This window comes from Pleurodeles waltl, chromosome 9 (assembly GCF_031143425.1).
Source record: "Pleurodeles waltl isolate 20211129_DDA chromosome 9, aPleWal1.hap1.20221129, whole genome shotgun sequence".
NCBI classification, from domain to species: domain Eukaryota; kingdom Metazoa; phylum Chordata; class Amphibia; order Caudata; family Salamandridae; genus Pleurodeles; species Pleurodeles waltl.
In genome coordinates, this window is record NC_090448.1 from 1,162,414,226 (window position 1) to 1,162,438,257 (window position 24,032).

A 24,032-nucleotide genomic window follows, 5' to 3' on the forward strand; every position below is an offset into this window, starting at 1 on the left:
TCCGTTTGCGAGGCGCAAATGCCTCTTTGCTATGCAGAAATGCATATTGCGAGTCGGGACCGACTCGCAATATGCATTTCAGAATCGCAAATAGGAAGGGGTGTTCCCTTCCTATTTGCGATTCTGAGTGGTATGCAATACCATATGCGGTCGCAAATGGTGTTGCAGTTACCATCCACTTCAAGTGGATGGTAACCCACTCGCAAATTGGAAGGGGTCCCCATGGGACCCCTTCCACTTTGTGAATGGACCCACAATAATTTTTCAGGGCAGGGAGTGGTCCAAGAGACCACTCCCTGCCCTGAAAAAAAACCGAAACTAAAGGTTTCGTTTTTTTTTTTAAGTGCAGCTCGTTTTCCTTTAAGGAAAACGGGCTACACTTAAAAAAAAAAAAACTGCTTTATTGAAAGCAGTCACGAACAAGGAGGTCTGCTGACGACAGCAGGCCTCCATGTTTGCGAGTGCCTAGACTCGGTATGGGGCCGCAATTTGCGACCCACCTCATTAATATTAATGAGGTGGGTCTTTGTGACACCATAGCGACTCGCAGAAGGTGTCTGAGACACCTTTCTGCATAACATTTTGCGAGTTGCAAATTGCGAGTCGCTGGTACTCGCAATTTGCAAGTCGCAAAATGTTATTTTGCTACTTCTGGCCCTTAATTTGAAGCCAGCATTTCTTTTTGCTCCCCTGGTTTCTTCTGCCCCTGGTATGCACCTCCTCTTTGACTGGCCACTGCCAGGGCTAGGCCACTGCTGCCAGTGGGTGGAGGCCCTGCATTGTGAGCGAGACAGGCAGAGGTGGCCAGGTCTGCACTGGGAACAATGCCCAGCCCTGGTACACAGGTCACACCAGTCCCACCCTACACCACAGGATGCGCCTGGCCCTTTCCAGGGAGGTTTGGGAGCCGTGGGATTTGCATGCAGTTCAGAGGGGGGTGGTGGTGTGATTATTTAAATGTTCAATTCTTGCAGTGTATGATGGGAGCAGCACTTCCACAACACCAAATCTTATGCATCACCTATGAAGAAATGTTGTGAACGGCACAAACACTGGATGCCCGAAACAAACACTGGATACCAGGCACAAGCACTGGATGTCAAGCACAAAAACTGGATGCTAGGCACAAACACTGGATGTCAAGCATAAACATTGGATGCCAGGCACACAAATTGGATGCTAGACACAAAACTGGATGCTAGATAGAGACAGTGGATGCTAAGCACATACACTGGATGCTCGGGACAAACACTGGATGCCTGGCACAAACACTGGATGCCCGGCACAAACACTGGATGCCCCACAAAAACATTGGATGCCAGGCACAAAAATTGGATGCTAGACACAAAACTGGATGCTAGATACAGACAGTGGATGCTAAGCACATACACTGGATGCTCGGGACAAACACTGGATGTCTGGCACAAACACTGGATGCCCGGCACAAACACTGGATGCCCCACAAAAACATTGGATGCCAGGCACAAAAACTGGATGCTAGGCACAGACACTGGATGCCAGGCACAAACACCGGCTGCCCGGTACAAACACTGGATGCCCTGCAAAATATTGGAAGGCAGGCACAAAAACTGGATGCCAGCCACAAACACTGAATGCCTGGCACAAACACTGGATGCCTGGCACAAACACTGGAAGCCTGGCACAAACACTGGATGCCAAGCACAAACACTGGATACCAGGCACAAACACTGGATGCCCTCCACAAACACTGGTTTCCAGGCACAAACACTGGATTCCCAACACAGACACAGAAAGCCAGGCAAAAATACTGGATGCCAGGCATAAACACTGGATGCTAAGCACAAACTCTGGATGCCTGACAGAAAAACGGGATGCCCGGCACACATACTGGATGCCAGTACAAACAGTGGCAGCCGGGCCCAAACACTGGATGCCTGGCACAAACAGTGGATACCAGGCACAAACACTTGTTTCCAGGCACAAACACGGGATTCCCACCCAAAACACTGGAAGGCAGGCAAAAATACTGGATGCCCAGCACAGACACTAGATGCCCGGTGCAAATAGTGGATGCCAGTGCAAACACTGGATGTCACGCACAAACACTGAATGCCTGGCACAAACAATGGATTCTAGGATTAAACACTGGATGCAAGGCACAACCACTGGATTCTAGGCACAAACAATGGGTGTCCGGCACAAACACTGGATGCGAGTCACAAACACTGGATGCCAGGCATAAACACAGGATTCCAGGTGCAAACAATGGATCCCAGGCACAAACACTGGATCCCAGGCACAAACACAGGATTCCAGGCACAAACAATGGATAACCGGCGCAAACACTGGATGCCCCGCACAAACATTGGATATCCCTCACAAACACTGGATGCCTAGCACAAACACTGGATGCTAGGCACAAACAATGGGTGCCGGCAAACACTGGATGTCAGGCACAAGCACTGAATGCCTGGCACAAACACTGGATGCTAGGCACAAACACTAGATGCAAGGCACATACACTGGATTCCAGGCACAAACAATGGATGCCTGGCACAAACTCTTGATGCTAGGCACAAACACTGAATGTCTGGCACAAACACTGGATGCCAGGCACAAACACAGGATTCTAGGAACAAACAATGGATGCCCGGCACAAACACTTGATGGCCCACACATACACTGAATGCCCGGTACAACACTGGATGCCAAGCTCTAATACTGACCAGGTGTGTCAGACACCACTGTGGTGATGCCACCAGCAATGCCCTCATGTGTACAGCACCACAGAGAGTCTAGCCAGAACCCCCTGTGACCAAGTGTGTGAGACACCACTGCAGTGATGGCACCAGAAATGCCTTGAGTGTACAACACCACAGAGAGTCAAGCCAGAACCCCCATTGACCAGGTGTGTGAGATACCACTGCAGTCATGGCACCAGCAATGCACTGATGTGTACAACACCGTGGAGATTCAAGCCAGAACCCACAGTGACCAGGTATCTACAGCATCTTTATCATGCTTGAGTTCATATTGAGTAGGTATGCATGTCACCAAAGTGATTGCCCCATTATGTACATCTTCATTTTAGAGGACGCTAGTTCGAATCAGCCTTCCATCATTCCAACATTGATAAATTGAGTACCATTACAAAAGAGTCATAGTTGCACTTGGTGATTAAAGCACTTGGAAGTGCTATATAAAAACAAGATATAACATACCACCATCTTCATCTCCCCAACTCTCTTCACACTCTCTACTGGAGTGCCCGAGGCTTCTTGCCTGGAGTTGCGCACATCTGGAACTGCAGGGGCTGTCCATCCACCACAGGTGCAAGTAGGAGCTGCTTAGCACAGTGCTGTAGACCGAGATGGAAACCCACACTTGCTTCTTGCATTTAATCCTACACGATGGAACTGTGGGTCTTCTTCTCCAGCCTCCTGATCTCCTCACCTGTTGATGATAACCTGCATGGGCATCTCCACCCACATCTGCTGAAGCAATGTTCTTTTTTTTCCAGCCAAGAAGAACAAGTTACCTGTAAAATGATGCAACTTTGAGTCGGTGGAGAAACTACAAGATGCTCAAGCGAATGTGGTCACAGGCAAGATACTGCGGCTAGAACTGGGCTGCAGGGGTTGCCATGGCTAGATCATAGCAGCACTTTGAAGCCAGCCATAACTTGCAGCCCCCCAAGAAAGGCCAAATTGCCCAGGTGGTCAGTCCAGGACTGGGTGGAGAAGGGGTGGCAACCCACCGACCAGATGCCCACCTGCTTTCTCTGGCTAAGCAGCTTACATACTCTAACTAGTAGGGTGGTAAATTGCCACTTTTTCTAAGAATCTACCACATTTTGGGGGTGCCTGCCCCTTACTCCACACCCACCTGGGTCGGAATGCCCAATGTCCTGGTTTCTGCTCCTCACAGAGACCACAAAGAGACAAAGGAGTTGGACTGCAAAGCATGAACTTAGATTAATCTTGACTACTCAGGGGTATGTGAGAAGAGGGATGCGTCCAGCATCACGTACCTGGTAGGCTGCACCCTCGTGCACCACCCTACACACCACAAGCAAGACAGGTACAGAAGGGCATATGAATGGGCAACATTTGATTACAATGTGCCTGGGACAGAGATGCTTCAATACAGAAGTTGTCCTTCACTGTCTTGCATTAACAACACCTCACCCTCAGACCTTAATAAGGGGGAAGCTTAACATTGGAAGCAAAGAGGCCTTCAACCAGACCTAAACAAGAAAGGCACTGGCTACGAAGCCATTAACATAGCCGCCTGCATTAGCAAGACTGAGTTATCACCTAGTCAATTTTTACCTATTTTGAAGTACTTCCAATATTGTCAAGAAATAGATCAGAGGAACACATTTTAAACAAGCATTTGCAATGCAATAGGTGTCACATTTTCTTGAGTTAGAACTATTGGCATCGCCAATTCCGAACTGGACTTTTCTTGCCACATGAATTGGTCAACCCTGTTTCATAATAATTTTGTCTTTCTTGCCATGTTTTGGTGATCACTGGTGGCTACTGACATCAGAAATCACAAGCCCTTGAGGAGAGAGGAGAAGATGACTGCACTACCTCGCGTTGTGTAAATGTCTGAACAGAAATTGGAAAATAAGGCTGGAAAAGTATTTTCTTTTTATTTTAACCGAATGAAAAGTCTTGCAAGCATTCTTGCCTCACATTTCAAGGAGCAGAGCAGCCTGAGAAGATTTATGTCCCCAATCAAGGAGATAAGCAAAGCCTTGAGTGCATGTGATGAGTGCTGACAGGGAGGGGCCCTGGAGAGAGAGACTCGATATGCGATGCGAGGCTAAGCAAGTTTCACATCATTGCTTCTAAGTTTAGCTACATTCTACCAAAACTGACATATTGTGGCTTTTATGAGCAGTGAGCTAAATGACCGGGTGTTTCTTTCGTAAAATACGATTATTTTAGGAGCCAAAGTTAAATGAGGGCAGCACTGGAGTAAAGCTAAAACAAATGTCAGTACATGGGGGAAGATGGGAGGAACGGAATGCTGTAATAAAACTCAGGCAGCTACCAGCCTAAAACACCCACATTGAAAGGGGAGCACCAAAGAAATAACACAAATAGTCCATCTCAGCAACAGATAAAGAAACCAAAGTGGCACAATACAGTAGATGGTCACTGCTCTGAAAGAGAAAAAGGAGGGAGAAAAATGCAGAACTGACCACTAATGAGCAAGAATGTATAAACACTGCAACTAACAAATTAAGGGGGTCATTCTGACCCCGGCCGGCGGCGGAAGCCGGCGGCCTGGCTGGGACCGCCAGAATACCGCTGCGCGGTCAAAAGACCGCCGCGGGTATTCTGGGTTTCCCGCTGGGCTGGCGGGCGACCGCCAGAAGGCCGTCCGCCAGCCCAGCGGGAAACACCCGTCCATGAGGATGCCGGCTCCGAATGGAGCCGGCGGAGTGGAAGGGGTGCGACGGGTGCAGTTGCACCCGTCGCGATTTTCAGTGTCTGCATGGCAGACACTGAAAATCTTTGTGGGGCCCTGTTACGGGGGCCTCACATTTCAAGGAGCAGAGCAGCCTGAGAAGATTTATGTCCCCAATCAAGGAGATAAGCAAAGCCTTGAGTGCATGTGATGAGTGCTGACAGGGAGGGGCCCTGGAGAGAGAGACTCGATATGCGATGCGAGGCTAAGCAAGTTTCACATCATTGCTTCTAAGTTTAGCTACATTCTACCAAAACTGACATATTGTGGCTTTTATGAGCAGTGAGCTAAATGACCGGGTGTTTCTTTCGTAAAATACGATTATTTTAGGAGCCAAAGTTAAATGAGGGCAGCACTGGAGTAAAGCTAAAACAAATGTCAGTACATGGGGGAAGATGGGAGGAACGGAATGCTGTAATAAAACTCAGGCAGCTACCAGCCTAAAACACCCACATTGAAAGGGGAGCACCAAAGAAATAACACAAATAGTCCATCTCAGCAACAGATAAAGAAACCAAAGTGGCACAATACAGTAGATGGTCACTGCTCTGAAAGAGAAAAAGGAGGGAGAAAAATGCAGAACTGACCACTAATGAGCAAGAATGTATAAACACTGCAACTAACAAATTAAGGGGGTCATTCTGACCCCGGCCGGCGGCGGAAGCCGGCGGCGGAAGCCGGCGGCCTGGCTGGGACCGCCAGAATACCGCTGCGCGGTCAAAAGACCGCCGCGGGTATTCTGGGTTTCCTGCTGGGCTGGCGGGCGACCGCCAGAAGGCCGTCCGCCAGCCCAGCGGGAAACACCCGTCCATGAGGATGCCGGCTCCGAATGGAGCCGGCGGAGTGGAAGGGGTGCGACGGGTGCAGTTGCACCCGTCGCGATTTTCAGTGTCTGCATGGCAGACACTGAAAATCTTTGTGGGGCCCTGTTACGGGGGCCCCTGCAGTGCCCATGCCATTGGCATGGGCACTGCAGGGGCCCCCAGGGGCCCCACTACACCCCATACCGCCATCCTGTTCCTGGCGGCCAAAACCGCCAGGAACAGGATGGCGGTATGGGGGTCGGAATCCCCATGGCGGCGCAGCAAGCTGCGCCGCCATGGAGGATTCCCCAGGGTAGCGGGAAACCGGCGGTACACCGCCGGTTTTCCGTTTCTGACCGCGGCTGTACCGCCGCGGTCAGAATGCCCATGGGAGCACCGCCAGCCTGTTGGCGGTGCTCCCGCGGTCGTTGGCCCTGGTGGATTTTACCGCCAGGGTCAGAATGACCCCCTAAATCTCTTTAAGCCATAAGTAGTATACTAAAATGTATACACGAGGTCGAACACTTACACAACCTAAAAAACAATGCCCCAATATAAAATAAGCTGATCACATGGGAGACCAGGATTTAAAACCAAGTTTTCTGATTCCACAGGCTCTAAGTATCCACTACACCACTAGTATGCTGGGTGTTCCCCCAAAACCATTAATACTGTTTGTTAAAAGCCTCATTTGCTTTAGTGGTAAAGCCTGCATTAGATGCCATGTCTCCGAGTTCATTGATCAAATCATGTCCCCTGGACCACATCTAGTTGTGATGTTTGACCAGCCCAGTTAATTGCATAAGTTGTTAAATCAAGGTTTTTTTTTATGGCATTTGGAACCAGAATTGGGCCTGTTTCTAAGCTTTCCCTGAGTTTACATAGAAGAGAAAAAGGAAGAAGAAAATTGTGATGCCTTTTATCTGGGTCCTGGCACTGTACGTTGTTAATAAGCAGTATCTGTTGTAGATACTGTTTTTCATCATTGCTGATCTAGGGACAAAGGGCTAGATGTACTACGAATCGATGGAAAAAAGCAGTTGCAAATTACACATCCATGGGCAGGGCCGGCTTTACAGTTGGTGGAGCCCAGTGCAACAATCATTTTTGGTGCCCCTGCCCCACGAACACCTCCTCGTATTCCCTCACTACGACCGGGCAAAGGTTCCCTTCATCTCTCCACAGCCCATCTCTCACATACATTTAATTTGTTTCATAGCATTGTTAAAGGCTGGCTTTACTAATCAGAATTTATATCTATCCAAAGGAACCCTTTTAAGCAACATTAGAATAGTGTCATTTTTTTAATGCAGCGATGGTGCTCTGTTAGCTCCATATTTACAATATGCGGCATCAGGCTGCATCACTGAGAATTTAATGTATGCAGAGTGGGTGTTCCATCAGAAAAAATCACTTACAACTGACGCAGTGATACGTTTTTCATTGTTTGACACTTCTTCAAGATGTGTCACGCATAGCCTGCACTACGTCAGAATTCCTATGCCTCCAAAACCCAGGCGTAGGGTCTGACTCAGTGGCTTTCGAACTGGAATCTGACAATTTGAAGTCACCTCACACCCTGGAAGATGTCTGTTTTTCACATCACCACTAGTTGTAGTAGATTTACAATTGTGCAAATCATGTTGTAGGACCCCTTGACCAACCTGGGACCATGGCACCTGTGATTCCATCACCCACTACAGCAAGGTTATGTGACACTGTGTATTTTTTGTAAGGGGACAGGCCATGATTGTCACTTCTCAATAGAGTAAGTACACACATAAAGTAGGTTAAACATGCATCCCCACTTCACATTCAAACATATACTTGTATTCACTTACATTACACTGTCACTCACTACGTCACACATACTCAGGTCTGTATATACAAATAGGTAGACTATTCCCACTGTAATGTGGGTCATAGCCATACTGTATACATTACCACTTACATCCAGGACCAATCTAAGATTGTATAAGGTATATTCTAAAATGTTACCATCTTTTATATTGGTCCTCACACGTTAGGCTACTTGCTTTAATCTGAACTGATGCATTGCCTCAGATTTGTGATGTATTGCCGAAGTTGTGTCAGTTCTGACACCAACATCAGCAATTCGTCACTTTTTGAGTGGATGCATTGCAGCATCCTTCCCGTAGATGCGTCAGTATTTCTTACGCATCCTGGGACCCTAGGCCTTGGTGGCAGTATTGTAAATACGACACATCCACTGCATCATAAGTTTTCTTGTCACAGCTCAAGTATTTTTGATGCATCGCTACCCAGATGGTGACCTACTACATTCAGCAAGTCTCCATGTCTGTGATTGCCTTTAAATTGCCTTACAATGAAGAAAGCCTTTTTTAATTCAGCCCATTTTCCATAAAACAAACAGGGATGCATCTAAAAAGAAAAGTTTACCTTATTTTTAAACATTTTTTGCAACTGGTAGTGATCTCCTTCCATATTCGCCTACTAAATTTTTTTAACATTTACTAAAGGGAAGGAGTCCACATGGGACATCTTAATTTTTGCAAGTGAGTTACCACCTCCACTGAGATGTTGATAACTTTTCAATGGTTTGAGACCAGAATTGCGATCATAAACCATTGACATATGTGATATTGAATCAATATTTTGAAGCAAGACCATAAACACAACCCTTCCAACATTTTCTTATTTGGTAAGCCTTTTCTGAATCTTAAAATAGATTTAGTGAAAACCAGAAAAGCCATTTTTGCAGTCACAAATCCTCTAATTTTGCTAATCATATGATTTGCAAGTTCAAAATAGCTTAGTGCATCTGGCCCCAAGACACATTTCTTTTTCAAACTGATTAAACAACCTACACCCTGTGAGGAGAATTGGAGATCTGGTAGAGAAGAAAGCAGTATTCACATTTAATGAGCTCAATATTTGGAGAGCTATAGCTTTTAAACAGCTCCTGGTCGGATTCAGTGCTTAATTTGAGCCAGTGGTTTCCAGTGGGGTCCACCGGCACTCATCAGACATTGCTCGAGAGCAAAAGTGGAAAAAACACACTGTTAGACCTGGTATTCTTAGGGTGGTCTTACTCCAGACTTTTTGCCTTTACCTCCTGTTTTGTTGCTGTATCTTTTTGTTGGCATTAGGACTCTGAGCACTTTACCACCGCTGAACGGTGCTAAAGTGCATGTGCTTCTCTCCTAAAACATGGTAACATTAGGTATATCTACAGTTTGCATATTTAATTTACCTATAAGTTCCTTGTAAATCGGTATACCATATATACCCAGGGCCAGTACATTGAATGCTATTAGTGGGCCTGCAGCATCAATTGTACCACCGACATACGTAGCCCAGTAAACATGTCTCAGACCTGCCACTGCAGGGCCTGTGTGTGCAATCTAACTGCCACCATGATCTGACATTTAAAACCTCTTGCCAAGTCACCCCTAAAGTGGACCCTAGGTATCCCATAGGGCAAGGTGCCATGTAAGCAAAAGGCAGGACAAATACTTTTACGTTTTCATTTACTGGTAATGAAAAACTCCCCAAAGTCGATTTTGATTACTGTGAGGCCTGCCCCTCTCATAGGCCAGCATTGGGAATTCCTTATAATACCTTTAAGCTGTAATTCCTGATCTGGGAGAAGTAGCTGCGTCAATTTTAGCACCATTGGAATGGTAATAATAAATCCTCTGCACTGGTTAGGTCAGATTTAATATTACTATTTTAGAAGTGGCACTTTTTGGAAAGTGGCGCTTCCTCTGCGCTCATTGCCCTGAGTGCCCACAGCCTATCTCCAATACACGTCTGACTTGGGCTTGGTGACAGCTACACGTCTGTATTCCCTTTAGATACCTACAACACAAGATACTCAGCTACATCTGCATGCATCTGCACCCTGATGGTCTTCCTGGGAAGAAGGTTGGGACGGGCTCACACTTACACCTCAAAGGGGAGTGACTAGAGTCCTTACAAAGAGGCTGAATATCTCCCACTGATAGTCTGGAGCTGAGTCTGACCTGAAAGGGGGACCTGTGCACTTCACAAGAACTCTTTGTAGTCACCCCCCCACATTACAGGTGCTTTCTAGTATAAGTAATGGGTCTCTGACCCACTAAAGTTAGTACTCTTCTGGACTCAAAAAGACACAACTGGAGTAAAGACTGCTGTGTGCCAGGATTGCCACTCTGCCAGAACTGTCTGCTCTCAGGAACTGCTTTGCTGTGTCACCCGGCTGCCTGCTGATCGCGGCTCGGTTGCTTTCCCTTCCTGCTCGCCACTTTCAGTCAGCCCAAACAGCTCTGCCCAACTTATCTGCACACCACTCCCCGAGAGGAGTGCAATCAGGACAAACAGGAGTCCATCAGGACAAAGCACACACCTGTGCTGAGGCCCCAACATATACATGACATAACCATTGATCTCTGCATTTGCTCATCAACCTTGCTTTATTTTTGAGTCTGCAAAGCAAATATTTAGCAATTTGTGAATTTGATCTGTATTGTGCTGAACTTAAAATTAACCAGGCAAACTAGCTTTAACTTTCTACATCCATGTGAAGTCTTTTTCTGTGGAGTGTCTCCTGAGATTATTGTGTGTGTGTTGCACAAGGACTTTACACATTGCCTTCTAAGTTATGCCTGCCTGCCCTTCCTAAAGATCCCAGAGGGTGAGCACATGCTAATTTATGTTGTGTTATTGACTTGCCCTGAATAAGATTGCGGTCTCTAAGTGTCGGGCACCCAGAGAATTCCAATGGTACAAACAATTTATGTTTTGCATAGCAGCTCTCAGTTCCCTCACCTCTTAGTGGAGCTGTCCGGCCAAGGATATCGTAGGCACCAATCACAATCTATTGGGCGCATAAGGGCCATATCAGGGGCGTCTCCACCATGGAGGCGGAGGAGCGTCGCCCCCCACCAGCAGCAACCGCTGCAAACCCCTTCACAAGTAAGGGATAATAAACTGTATTTATTTTCCCTTCCTTGTGAAAGGGGGGGCAGGGCATTGGGGGTGACGAGCAGATGGGAGTGCACTGTGCACTCCCCTCAAAGTGCATGTGTTTTTGGCCGGCCGGCTGGGGCCGGCCAAACACACATGCACTGTAGGCTCTCTCCAGCCCAGCAACATGGTTGCTGGGCTGGAGAGAGCGTGCACAGGCTCCCAGTCTGCCTGGGAGCGTCCTGGCTGGGTGCTCCCAGCCAATCCTGATGCTGGTTTGGGCAGCGTCAGGATTGACGCAGGGCTTGCTGGGAGCCTGTGCCTCCAGCAAGAGCGTCGAGGGACAGAGAAGTGGCGCAGCGCGGGAGAAAAGGTACTTTTTTTTTTTCTATTTTATTTATTCTACAGCCCCCACCTCCCCGCACCACCCAGCCCTGCCCCCGGAATCAGCGCGAGCTGCGACTGGGCCATATAGATATGGATGCTTCAAGGCACATGACGACAGTGCTGAAACATAAGCCCTTGAGCCCTAGGGGCCTCTGGCAAGCTTCAAAGCACTCTTGGAGTTGGCTGAACTACAAGAACAAGGCAGAGCAGGAGTAATGGTTCATCTAGCATTTATATTCCCTTGGTTCAAAATACAATGTCGCATGCTGAGATGGTGCTCAGTGCTCTTCTGTGATAAGAGGCCTTTGGAGGATGATGGAGCAGCTGCTGTCAGTGGTACAGGCAGGTAGTATGTCTCTGGGCTCACTCAGAACCAATAATAAGAGTGAACAGGACAGTTTCATTGAGGTCATGTCCAGCAAGCCAGCAGGTGGGTATAAGAGTCCTTGTACAAGGACGACTCAATCTTCTGTCCTTGTGGTCACAAGTAAAAGAGGTCTCCAAGGCTGGAATGGCCAGAAGAATGTATGTCTTGGCACATCCGTTAATTCACCATATGGCTGTGAGACAGTAATTTGCATAAGAGGGTAGAAGGACTCAGATAAATGAAGGACACATTCTGGGGGTCATTCTGACCCGGCGGGCGGCGGGAGCCGCCCGCCTGGAGGGAACCGCCAGAATCCCGCTGCGCGGTCACAAGACCGCCGCGGGTATTCTGGGTTTCCCACTGGGCTGGCGGGCGACCGCCAAAAGGCCGCCCGCCAGCCCAGTGGGAAACAGCCCTCCATGAGGATGCCGGCTCCGAATGGAGCCGGCGGAGTGGAGGATGTGTGACGGGTGCAGTGGCACCCGTCGCGAATTCCAGTGTCTGAAAGCAGACACTGGAATTCAAAGTGGGGCCCTCTTACCACTGGCATGGGCACTGGCATGGGCACTGCAGGGGCCCCCAGGGGCCCCACGACACCCCTCACCGCCATCCTGTTCCTGGAGGTCGGAACCGCCAGGAACAGGATGGCGGTGAGGGGGTCGGAATCCCCCATGGCGGCGCAGGGGGGATTCCCAGGGCAGCGGAAAACCGGAGGGAGACCGCCGGTTTTCCTGGTCTGACCGCGGCCAAACCGCCGCGGTCAGAATGCCCTGCGGGGCACCGCCAGCCTGTTGGCGGTGCTCCCGCATCCCCGGCCCCGGCCATGACCCCCACTGTGTCCAGGTTAATTATGGGGCATCCTTATTCCAGCCCACACTGCATACTGCAGACCAGTAGAAAATGCTCAAACATGTTCCACCTCACAGTCTGTTCAACATTCACTAGGGTGGCTATTCATATTCAGACAAAAACTTTTTCTTTCTCTTAAAGCAACATGAGCCCAAGAAAAAGCACATAGCCACATAGACTGCACCTGAATGGTGGACAAACATCACTTTATTCGCACTATGATATTAGGAATGTGGACAAATGTGTGCATGGCTTCCATCCTCTTCCTTTCTAATGTCTCCTGTATTCATTGGGAGACACTCAGGACCTTATTTATGAAGTAGCTGCATTGCATTTGTACCACCCAAAGGGACTACTAAATGTGATTTATCAAGCCATGCATGACCACCTTGATAGATACATAGTAACACAACGCAAATTGCTCTGTTGCGTAACTCTTCTTCAGAGGGGCATTCAAAGGGTGTGTGTGGGTATTGACAGACAACACTCATGGAATTTGATGCATTCACAGAATTACCATAAGTGGTAGACCTGGGAATGCACTAAAACTGATGCGCCTTCCTAGTTGAGGCGTAGCAAAGAGAAATATCTTGATTTCTCCTTGTTTTTTCCTCTTTCTATGTGTGCTGCATTTTGCAGCACACATACGAAGAGGAAAATCCCTCAGGTGATTGTTTTTTGAGCAGGAGGGTGCCATTTCCTGCACAAAAACAATCCTGCTTACAATGCAGGCACCCTTGCACCATGGTGCAAGGGTGCCTGCATTGGCGCTAGACAGCGCCTTATGCACCAGCACTGGTAAAAGGCAGAAATGCATTATTTTAAACATGGCACATTCCTGCCCTTTCCCTGTCATGTGCCGAGTCATCTATACATAAATATGCGCCCTCAATACTTTTCAGGTTCCTTTTATCTCAATTTAAATTCAGACTCATACATTCTGGAGTAGTTCACAGCTTTTGTTTGAATAACCCTTTTGTTTCATTTATCATTTTGTTTTGCAGTAGTGAAGGCTTTCAAATAGTACTCATCCGATAGTGTCTGGATGCACAGCTAACTGGTCAGGGCTCGAGGCCTGAGCATGTAATTCTTCAAAACCATTTTGCACTGAAATCATTCCAGGGAAGAAAAGCAAATCTCCTCTGAAACACACAGCTGCTGCATTTAAACGTTCAAGCACAGAATACTGAGGCACCATAATCCTGGAGCCATCTTGGGCCTCTTTAACCCATTTACAAATTTTGACGCTAATCCTGCAAAGCACCCAGAGGCCCATTGCAACCAATGGGAGCCTCCTTTCAACACCTGCTCAGAGCAATCGGTGTTTATTGAATTGTAGATGTGCATTATTGGTACTAGGAAACACAGAATATTGATGATTGTTAACTGCCTCTGTTTTCCACCTTATCCCATTCCCTATCCTCATCTTCACTATTGTCCCACATTTTTCTACTGTGTGGGGTTGAGGTGGATGCAGTGATAGCTGGAGGAGTGTATCACCTATGTTAGATTTCTCACTATTAGCTAGTGCTTTCTGGCTCAAAGAATGTAAAACAACAACAAATTCACTGTCCCCAGCCACAGGTAGAATTACAAACTTTGAAAGTTTACAGACCAGGGAGACTGGGCAACATTTACATCTCAAGTGTGACAGGGTATGAATGATTTATCGAAAAGCAAATATAAAAAATCATTCCAAGGTTGTCACAGCGCATGCCCTGAGAGCTGTACTAAACTTGCAATCCAGTTCCAAAACACAGCAGTGCTAATATCGACTCCTCCCTTAATCCACTGACCGCCATGCAAAGGATATCTATGTCAGTCAGTAGGAGACCTGAAAGGGAACTGGGACAAGAGTGAGATAGGGAAACAGAGGCACTGGGGCCCATATTTATACTTTTTTAGCGCTGTATTTGCGCCGCTTTTTGATGCAAAATCGGCGCAAACTTACAAAATACAATTGTATTTTGGAAGTTTGCGCTGATTTTGTGTCAAAAAGTGGCGCAAATGCGGCGCTAAAAAAGTATAAATATGGGCCTGGTTATCTTCACACTGCATGTTTTTTTTTTTTTTTTTTTTTTAAATGCTTGCATTTTTGTGTTACATCAAGGCGCACAGTTTCATATTATTCAATCAGTCAGCAATCTTAGGGCCTTATTTAGAGTTTGGCGAATGAGTTACTCCTTCACAAATGTGACAGACATACTGTGCGCTGTATTACAAGTCCCATAGAATATAATGGGGTCCTAATATGGCGGAAGGGATATCTGTCACATTTGTAATGAGTAACCCCATCCGCCAGACTCTAATCAGGACCTATGTTTCTATTTTTCAGTGATTTGCAGATGTGTCACTAGTAAAACAATGACAAAACTATGGCTCCTGGTTTTATGGTATTTATTTTTTAACATTTCCATCTGTATTTATTCATATTTTGGCCATTTCATTTGGAATTATCCCTATTTATTTTGTGCTTTGGGAATAAATGAAGTTGTAAAATTGTACATGTCAATATTTATTTAACTGATAGGCCCACACTTATACTTTGACCTCTTTTGTCTTTTAGCAATTTATGCTGCCAAATATTATCTAACAATACACCACTGGTAAGTAGTAGCATTATACCAGAAATCTATGTTGACATGTGCCATTATTTAAAGAAATTTCATCCCGTTTTTTTAATTTCCCCTGATGTCCATCTGCTCAGTTGTTGGCCTATAATTCATGTAAGGCAGCATGCAGAGTCACATGAAAGAAGCCCAATTTTCTGTATCTATGCGCTTTTAAAAATAAATGCAGACAGAAAAGACATTGTTTTCTGTCTGTATTTATCTGGAAAATTCTGTAAAAATGTAAAACTGTAAGTCTTAAACAAAATGACCCATCTTTCAACATGAAATCACACGTTATGCACATGGGCAAGCAGTTAATCTTTGGATGTCTGGTGTTTAGGTACAAAGAAGTACAATAACATTGTGCCTTCGGGGTGCGTCTCCTCCGTCGTGCTCGCCCCATACATTCGTTTGTCCATTACGCAAGTCATGACCACATATGGCTCATCATTGCCCCCTTCATGGCTGGTGTTCATCTTGGAGAACTGCAATGTTTTGAGTAGCCCATGCCAGAGTTCCAAATTGTCCCTGAGTTTTAGGTTAGTTCAGATTAGTTTCATTCTAGCTCTTTCGGCTGCACACCATTCAGCCACATCTTTCAGCCACCCTTCCACCGTTAAGGCCCTATTACTGAGCCAGTGGATTGCCAGCCCTCTTTTGGCTTATGGTAGGGTTAGATCTATGAACTTTTTTTGTTGGGCATCTTGATGCAGAATTTTCACTAAACCATCGTGCGTCATGGGAGTGCCATAGTAATAAAATTGACAATACATATGTTGTGTGTTCTATCATTTCTAATGTAACCCTGTCGGGTACATAGCGCACTTTATAAATTCACTGATTGATTGATTGATTGATTGATTGAAAGTGGAGCATCTAAATCATAGTATTGAAGGTGCATTCACAGTAGAAATGTATTAGCTCAATAATTAGTGTCATTTAATGTGTTTTTATCCTGGTGAATTGTGTTACTGGAGCACATTTATTTTCATGCATTTGATTATGGCATTATGAGGTAACTGCATATAATCAAGTGTTAAGTGTAACCTTTATGTTCATTTATAATAACAAGATGCACATATAATCATTTATTTCGAACATGCATTTAATATTATGCATACTTAGTCTAATAGAAGGCCTGAGTTATTTGACTTTCCTATGTTGAACCTTCAATGTCGAATTTTGCTTGCATTGCAATGTTTTTCCTTGCAGGTGCATTTTTGCGAGCCTAATTCTAATGAAAGGCATATTGTGTAGTGTGGGGTATGGAAGGATACTTTGCCAAGGACAGTGAGCGCTAACGAGCTAAGAAGAAGAGACTCCTGTTTCCAGGCCTCCTATGATGTTCAAGGTCATTCTGATGTTCACTCATGGGATAAGGGACTTGAAGGGAGATGACAATTTCAACAATACAAAGAAGATGGAATACTACTGCTTATGATGACCTGGATTTCTAGAAGGTTCTGTGAGGTTTAATTGGTATTCACCTAGTTAAACAACAGCAGATTCCCTTGATACTTGGAGGAGTACAGACCTCTCCAACCTTACGCCTTTGTGTGACTGTCTGCTATACAGCACCTCTCTTGTAGAACCTCTACTAACGTTTCTGCTTTGGTGACATTTTCCTATTTCCTAGAACCAACTAGGGTTTCCCAACCTTAGTTTAGTTTAGTTTAGGATACTTAGGCTAACAGTCGTGTCAATGATTAGGCAAGAGGACGGTGATCTGTATACAGACCATCAGATCCTTTTTCTTATTGTATCTCCTCAACCAAAACCCTTGTATGCCTTATGCTTGTGTGTTTTAATTTTGTAAGGCGATTCACTTCATCTTTGGTGATTCTGTACTTATACAGCATGTTTTTGAGATTCATATACATTCGTTTGGCTCTCAATTTGTAATAAACTTTTGAAATGCATTCTCTGCCTCAACTTAAATTGTGACCACATAGGTTGTACTGTTAATTGAATTAATTGATAGTGTTCAACTCCTATTTACATTAAGCACCCTAAAAAGGTCAGCTGGATGAAGATGAGCAGGATAATGACTTGAACATTGTCAGGCAATTCACAGGAGACGCCCATTCCTACCAAAAAGACTTGGGAGCTGTCTTTTAGATCCAGACGCAACCTGTATCTGTATATGCCTGTCCCTGCTCCCAGTAACCCTGGATTTTAATACATGTCCACATCAGGTGACGATACTTTACTCTATCTTGGTCCCATTTTGGACACTGAAGTGGTTTTGTATTGTCAAGCCTATGGAGCATGGCTGGGGTTATATATGTATGGTGTACAAAGTTCCCTGCCAATGCTGCCACTCCACACTCAGGGGGTTATTACAAGTCTGGTGGTCACTAGACTGCCAGACTCGCGGATGGCGGTCAGACCACCGCCAATGCGGTGGTCCGAGTGCCACAATACAAAGCTGGTGGTCGGGCTGCCAGGGAACTGCCAGCTCCGCCAGGAGGTCTGGAGGTGGTGGCAGTCCTAATCCTCCATGGCAGAACTGCAAGCAGTGCTGCCCTGGGGATTATGACCCCCTTCTCCGCCAGCTGTTTCATGGCGGTACCACTGCCATGAAAATGCTGTTAGAGAACAGGTGCAGGGGGCCAAGGGGTGCCCCTGCACTGCCCATACACTTGGGATGGGCAGTGCAGGGGTACCCCTGGCCAGCACCCTTGCAATGTTCACTGCCTGCTTTGCAGACAGTGAACATTGCGAGGGAGGGTGCTGGTGCATTCTGAAGGCTACAGCATTGCCACTGTTTCGATTACGAGCTGGAGGCAATGCTGTAGCCTGTTTTCTGCTAGGCCAGTGGGTGGAAACTTAGGTTTTTGCCTGCTGACCTAGTGGAAAATGCTTAGTAACTCTAGCATGGAGGTCGCCACTTGGGGGCGGCAGCCACCCTGTTGGGTGTTTGGCAGATGGAGTTTTCCATCCGCCCAACTCAAAATCGAGCCCTCACTTTCATACAGCTGGGAGACCTGTGGTGCACAGACCGCTCCAAAGAGTATGGGGCTCTTCGGCTCTCTCCAACAGCTCAAACTGGTGTGACTCTCACAGCCGTAGCCATAGTTGCTCCCCCAGAACGTGGGTGCTGCAATGCCTCCACAGGGGCCAGGCCCCACCATGATCAGTGTTGCGCCTCCTAGGCTCACTGCCACCACCCTCTTCATTCTACGACAGTCTCTTCCGTGGCCACATTGGTGGTGATGGTCCTCCCTGGGTGGTCGCTGGCCCACTCACCATTCCCCAGCAGACACAGCAGGTCTAGCTCATGTCAGATGCCTCCTGCTCACTGTTGATTGCGGGTCTCACTCAGGTGCCATCTTTGTTTGCTGGTAAAGCCAATCCCAGATATTATAGGTCTATGAGGTAGATCACTCCCACCCTTATGTAATTTTGTACAAAACATATAATGGGTATCACAGGATCATTGATGTCCATATATCTACATTTCTCAGGAACCAACATACCATCATTATACCACTTCTTCAGCATTGTTGAAGCTTCCATTGTATCATCCTCTACTTGATGTCTTTACATCTCTGATAGTCCATAGATATTGGTAATTGTTTCATCGCCTGTGATGATATCCTGATCGTCTCAGAGAGCATGTGATGGTCGATAATACCATGGTCCCCGTTCATAGAGGATACCACACGGCAGTGTGAAACATATCTTGGTTCAAGGAGGTTGTTGGAGCGAGTGGCATGCCAGATGAAGAAGTTGAGGGGGACGTTAGAGCAGAAGGAGAAGAATTTGTCTCGCCCATGCCCGCTAGAAGCAACAGCCCTCCAATAGTCATTGATAGCAAAAGGCAACCCTCCCACAAGTCCATCATCAGCTCTTGCCAGCGGTAAGCAGCCGCCGTTCCCAGCTGGGAAAATCCCTGATGGATGCCCTTCAAGAAGTGAATAACAAAGCACCCCCAGAGGAGCCAAAAGTATGGTCTCCAACAGAGCCCAACTTCAAGCCAAAGACTAGGAGATTTTGTGTGTCAATTGCTGAATGTTTGAATATTTATCTTCAAATCGTTAAAAGTTGGAAGGGATGTAGAGCCCTACCCGGCCTCTACCATACTTTGTATCCAGTAGGCACTCTGAGGACCGGGCATGGCTCGAAGAGATAAATAAATGGACAGATGGTTGCTCGAGGCCATTGCCTACAAGGGCAGTCTTAGTGTGCAGTGTTGTTTATTAGCAGCATTAGACTCTGCAGTGATCTCCCGACCAGCAGCAGGCCGTACTTACTACAACTGAGTCACACCCCTACATAATCTTGGCTATACTAAAATCCCTGTGATGTCATTTCCATACCCTCTGGGTTACGCTTCAAGGGTTTTCTACCCCGAGTCTCTTATTCGATCAGTCTGAGAAATCAGTTGCAGCATTTTGGTTTGATTGAAGGAAGGAACCAAAGTCTTTGGGAGCACAATGATGTGAAAGATGAACGGATGGAACCTGGGAGACCAACCGGATATGATGGTTGCGAGGAAGAGATTGATTACAGAACAGAGGTAGTGAGAAGAATACCTAGTGCTTGCCTGAGGGAAGGAGCCAGGAAATAGGTCGGCTGTGCACCATGGTTAATGCGGGTACCAGAGACGAGTAGAGATTATCAGGAGAGAAAAGCATGGCTATGGGGCTGAATAAGAGAACAGCAGCTATTCATTTATATATGTTTAATTGAGCGCAGACATGTCACATGACAGCTTTTTCCGTGCATTGGACCAAACCTGTAAAAATAAGAGTAACAGCAGTCTGATTGACGGAAAAAGCTGCCATTATCATTTTTTCAATATTAGAAATATAAAAGAATGGCAGTTGCAAATTTATTTAAATGAATTGATAATGAGGGCCCAAAGATGTCTCTAAGATGACATAGTGACGAGGAAAGGGGGTTAGTGGCGGGAAAATGTAGGGTGGACAGAGGAGTACGTGAAAGAAGCAACTCAGAGCTCTGGGGCAGCGTGAGGGAGAGAATTGGCACCAAGACTGTTAAAAATTGGGTTTTTGGTTGGCAGTCAAGTTACCCTCTGTCCAAGCATGAACCCTCACTCTAGTCAGGGTAAATCACACACAATCCAAAATTAGTCTGTGCCCACCCTCTGGTAGCTTGACACGAGCAGTCAGGCTTAACTTAGCAATGTGTAAAGTATTTGTGCAATAAATCATACAATAACATAATATACCACCACAAAAATACACCACACAGTGTTTAGAAAAATATATAATATTTATCTGGGTATTAGCAGGTCAAAACGATCAAAGATGCAATATGAATTTGTAAAGATATCACTAAAAAGTGATATAAAGTGTCTTAAGTCTTTAAAAAGCAAACAAAGGGCCTCATTATGACCCTGGCGGGCGGCGGAGGCCGCCCGCCAGGATGCCGCCCTCCAAAATACCGCGCCGCGGTCAAAAGACCGCGGCGGGTATTACAAGTTTTCCCCTGGGCTGGCGGGCGGTTGCAGAAAAACCGCCCGCCAGCCCAGGGGAAAACGACCTTCCCACGAGAATGCCGGCTCGTAATCGAGTCGGCGGAGTGGGAAGGTGCGACGGGTGCAGTGGCACCTGTCGCGTATTTCAGTGTCTGCAAGGCAGACACTGAAATACTTTGCGGGGCCCTCTTACGGGGGCCCCTGCCGTGCCCATGCCATTGGCATGGGCATGGCAGGGGCCCCCAGGGGCCCCGCGACCCCCCCTACCGCCATCCTGTTCATGGCGGCTTTCCCGCCATGAACAGGATGGCGGTAGGGGGGGTCAGAATCCTCATGGCTGCGGAGCGCGCTCCGCAGCCATGGAGGATTCACACGAGCAGCGGAAAGTCAGCGGGAGACCGCTGACTTTCCGCTTCTGACCGCGGCTGAACCGCCGCGGTCAGAATGCTCGTTGGAGCACCGCCAGCCTGTTGGCGGTGCTCCCGTGGTCGGTGGCCCTGGCGGCCACCGGCCGCCAGGGTCAGAATGACCCTCAAAGTCTCTTTCAAGCACAAAGGACCTGGTTTGGAGTGGAAAATCTTCGCAAAGGCCCGCAGAAGAAGAGATACGTGGAAAAATGGTGTGTGCGTCGATTTCTCCCCAGCACACACGCGGACTTGTGTCGTTATTTTTCACGCGGGGAAGTCGTGCGTCATTTTCCGGCGCGCGGACAGTCTCTTTCTGTGGGTCGCGGGATTACCAGATGTCCCGGGGTCTGTGCGTGGATTCTTCTGCTTGTTTTCCAGCTGCACGTCGTTCCGCGAGGCTGTGCGTGGAAGTTTCGGTCTCATGGCAGGCATCGTGTCGATTTCCCCTATGGAAGTCGGGCAGCGTTGTCCTTGCGAGGCCGTGCGTCGAAGTTCCGTTCGCCCCGAAGGCATCCGTCACATGTCAAAAATGGTACTTTACCAGAAACTGGATCAGAAAACTATGGTTGTACAACGCAGTAGGAAAGTACCCTCTTTCTTGGTATGGTTACCCCCTTTTCTGCCTGATATCAATGTGTTTGACTGTGTTCACCGGGATCCTGCTAACCAGGACCCCAGTGATTATGCTCTCTCCCAAAACTCAGTATTTCCTCCCACAATTGGCATACTGGTGCCCCCATGTAAGCCCCTCGTATATGGTACCCAGGTACCCAGGGCATTGGGGTCCCAGGGGATCCCTATGAGCTGCAGCAGTTATTCTGCCACCCATAGGTAGCCCATGCAAAGGGTTCTGCAGGCCTGTCATTGCAGTCTGCGTAAACCGGGTGCATGCACCCATTTTCACTACAGTTCACTACACCAGGTCACTATAAGTCACCCCTATGGTAGACCCTCTCAGCCCAGAGGGCAGGGTGTATGTACCTGTGTGTGAGGGCACCCCTGCACTAGCAGAGGTACCCTCACAAACTCCAGACCCATTTTCCTAGACTTTGTGAATGCGTGGATGCCATTTTACACATGTACTGGACATAAGTCACTACCTATGTCCAGGTACATAATGGTAACTCCGAACCTAGACATGTTTGGTATCAAACATGTTGGAATCATACCTCAATACTTTTGCAAGTATTAGTTGTATTATTCTATGCACTCTGGGGGCTCCTTAGAGGACCCGCAGCATTGCTTCCACAGCATAGCCCCAGCTGCTGCCACCCCACAAACAGGTTTCTGCCCTCCTGTTGCTTGAGCAGCTCAAGCCCAGGAAGGCAGAACAAAGGGTGTTACTGGCTTGGTAGGGTAGCCTCCCCAAGCTACTGGTATGCTTTGAAGCGTACATTTGGAGCCCTCTGAGCATAAACCAGTCTACACCAGTTCAGGGACCTCCAGTCCATGCTTTGGCATCAAACTGGACATTGGAAAGGAGAGTGATTACTCTCCTGTCCATCACCAACCCAGAGGTGGTGCCCAGAGCTCCTCCAGAGGTTCCCTGGGCTTTGCCATCTTTAATCCAAGGTTGGCAGGAAAATCTGGGAGCATCTGAGTGGCCAGGTCAGGCAGGTGACATCAGAGCCCCTTCCTGATAGGTGGTGAACCAGCTAGGTTACCAATCCCCCTATCAGGGCTATATAGGGTCTCTTTTTTTGGGTGGTTCCTCAGATTCGGCTTGCAAGATTCCAGCAGGATTCCTCTGCATCCCTTACTTTGACTTCTGACCAAAGAAACTGCATCTGGGCTCTCCAGGACCCGACAATCTCCAACAAAGACGAAGATTTTGCCTGCAATATTGTTTCCACTGCTCCTTCCAGCTTCTGCAACATTTCCCCGGCCGTGAATCCTCTGAGGACGGCCCGTCTTCAGTCTGCACAGGAAAGAAGAAAGAATCTCCCTTTGGTGAAGGAGTCACTCCCCTCCATCTGCAGGCACCAACTGCAATGACAACCGGCTGCGTGAATCATCTCTCCTGCTGAGCTGCATAGATCCTGCATCACGGGTGGTAGTTGGAAGTGGTCCCATCGGTCCACTCTACCAGCTGTCCAACTTGGGAGGAGGTAAGCCCTTGCCTTCCCACACAGGACAGTACCTCCATGCACAGCATCTTTTGCAGGTGTCAAGGCTGGTTGGCACTTCTTCCAAGAGGTCTTCTGGCATCGTGTAGCTTCAGCCCCCAGCACTCCTTCCTGCGACACACAGCTCCCTGAGTGGCTCTCCTGCAGCATGGGACTCTATTTCATAGTGCTTCATGGGCTCCATTTGCAACTTCTGTGTCCCCGTCCTGTGGGACTCCTGTGAGTGCTGCCTGTGATTCTGTGGGCTCTCTGTGATGCTGAGGACCTCCTCTGGCTCCTCCTCCTGTGTTGAGTCCTCCTGGGGCTTGCTGGTCCCCAGCAGCACCACTTTCACCCAACCACAAATTTAGCCTGTGCAAGGCTTATTTTGGAATCCAGACATGCAAACCTGACTGCAATCTTCCTTCCGGCATGGGACATCACCTGCATCCTTCAGGAACTTGACTCCGACTCCAGGGCTGCAGTGCTGACTTTCTTTCCTCACTATCGACCAACTCCTGCTATCTCCAACTTAGCGGGTAGGGGCTCCTGCCCCTACTAGACACTGCTGTGTCTTCTGGACTTGGTTCCCCTCTTTCCACAGGTCTTTCTCTTCAGGAATCCACTATTAGTTTCTTGCAGTCATCTCTGGGTTTTGCAA

The 24,032-nt window shown here is 47.5% G+C and overlaps 1 long non-coding RNA gene across 1 annotated transcript in view; it reads left to right on the forward strand.

The window, feature by feature from the left end:
• LOC138258797 (uncharacterized) overlaps positions 1-24,032 on the forward strand; it is a 234,438-nt gene that overhangs the window by 161,197 nt on the left and 49,209 nt on the right. The window contains exon 2 of the long non-coding RNA XR_011198579.1: positions 15,368-15,407. This is a non-coding gene — a long non-coding RNA (uncharacterized lncRNA). The remainder of the gene's footprint in view (positions 1-15,367; positions 15,408-24,032) is intronic.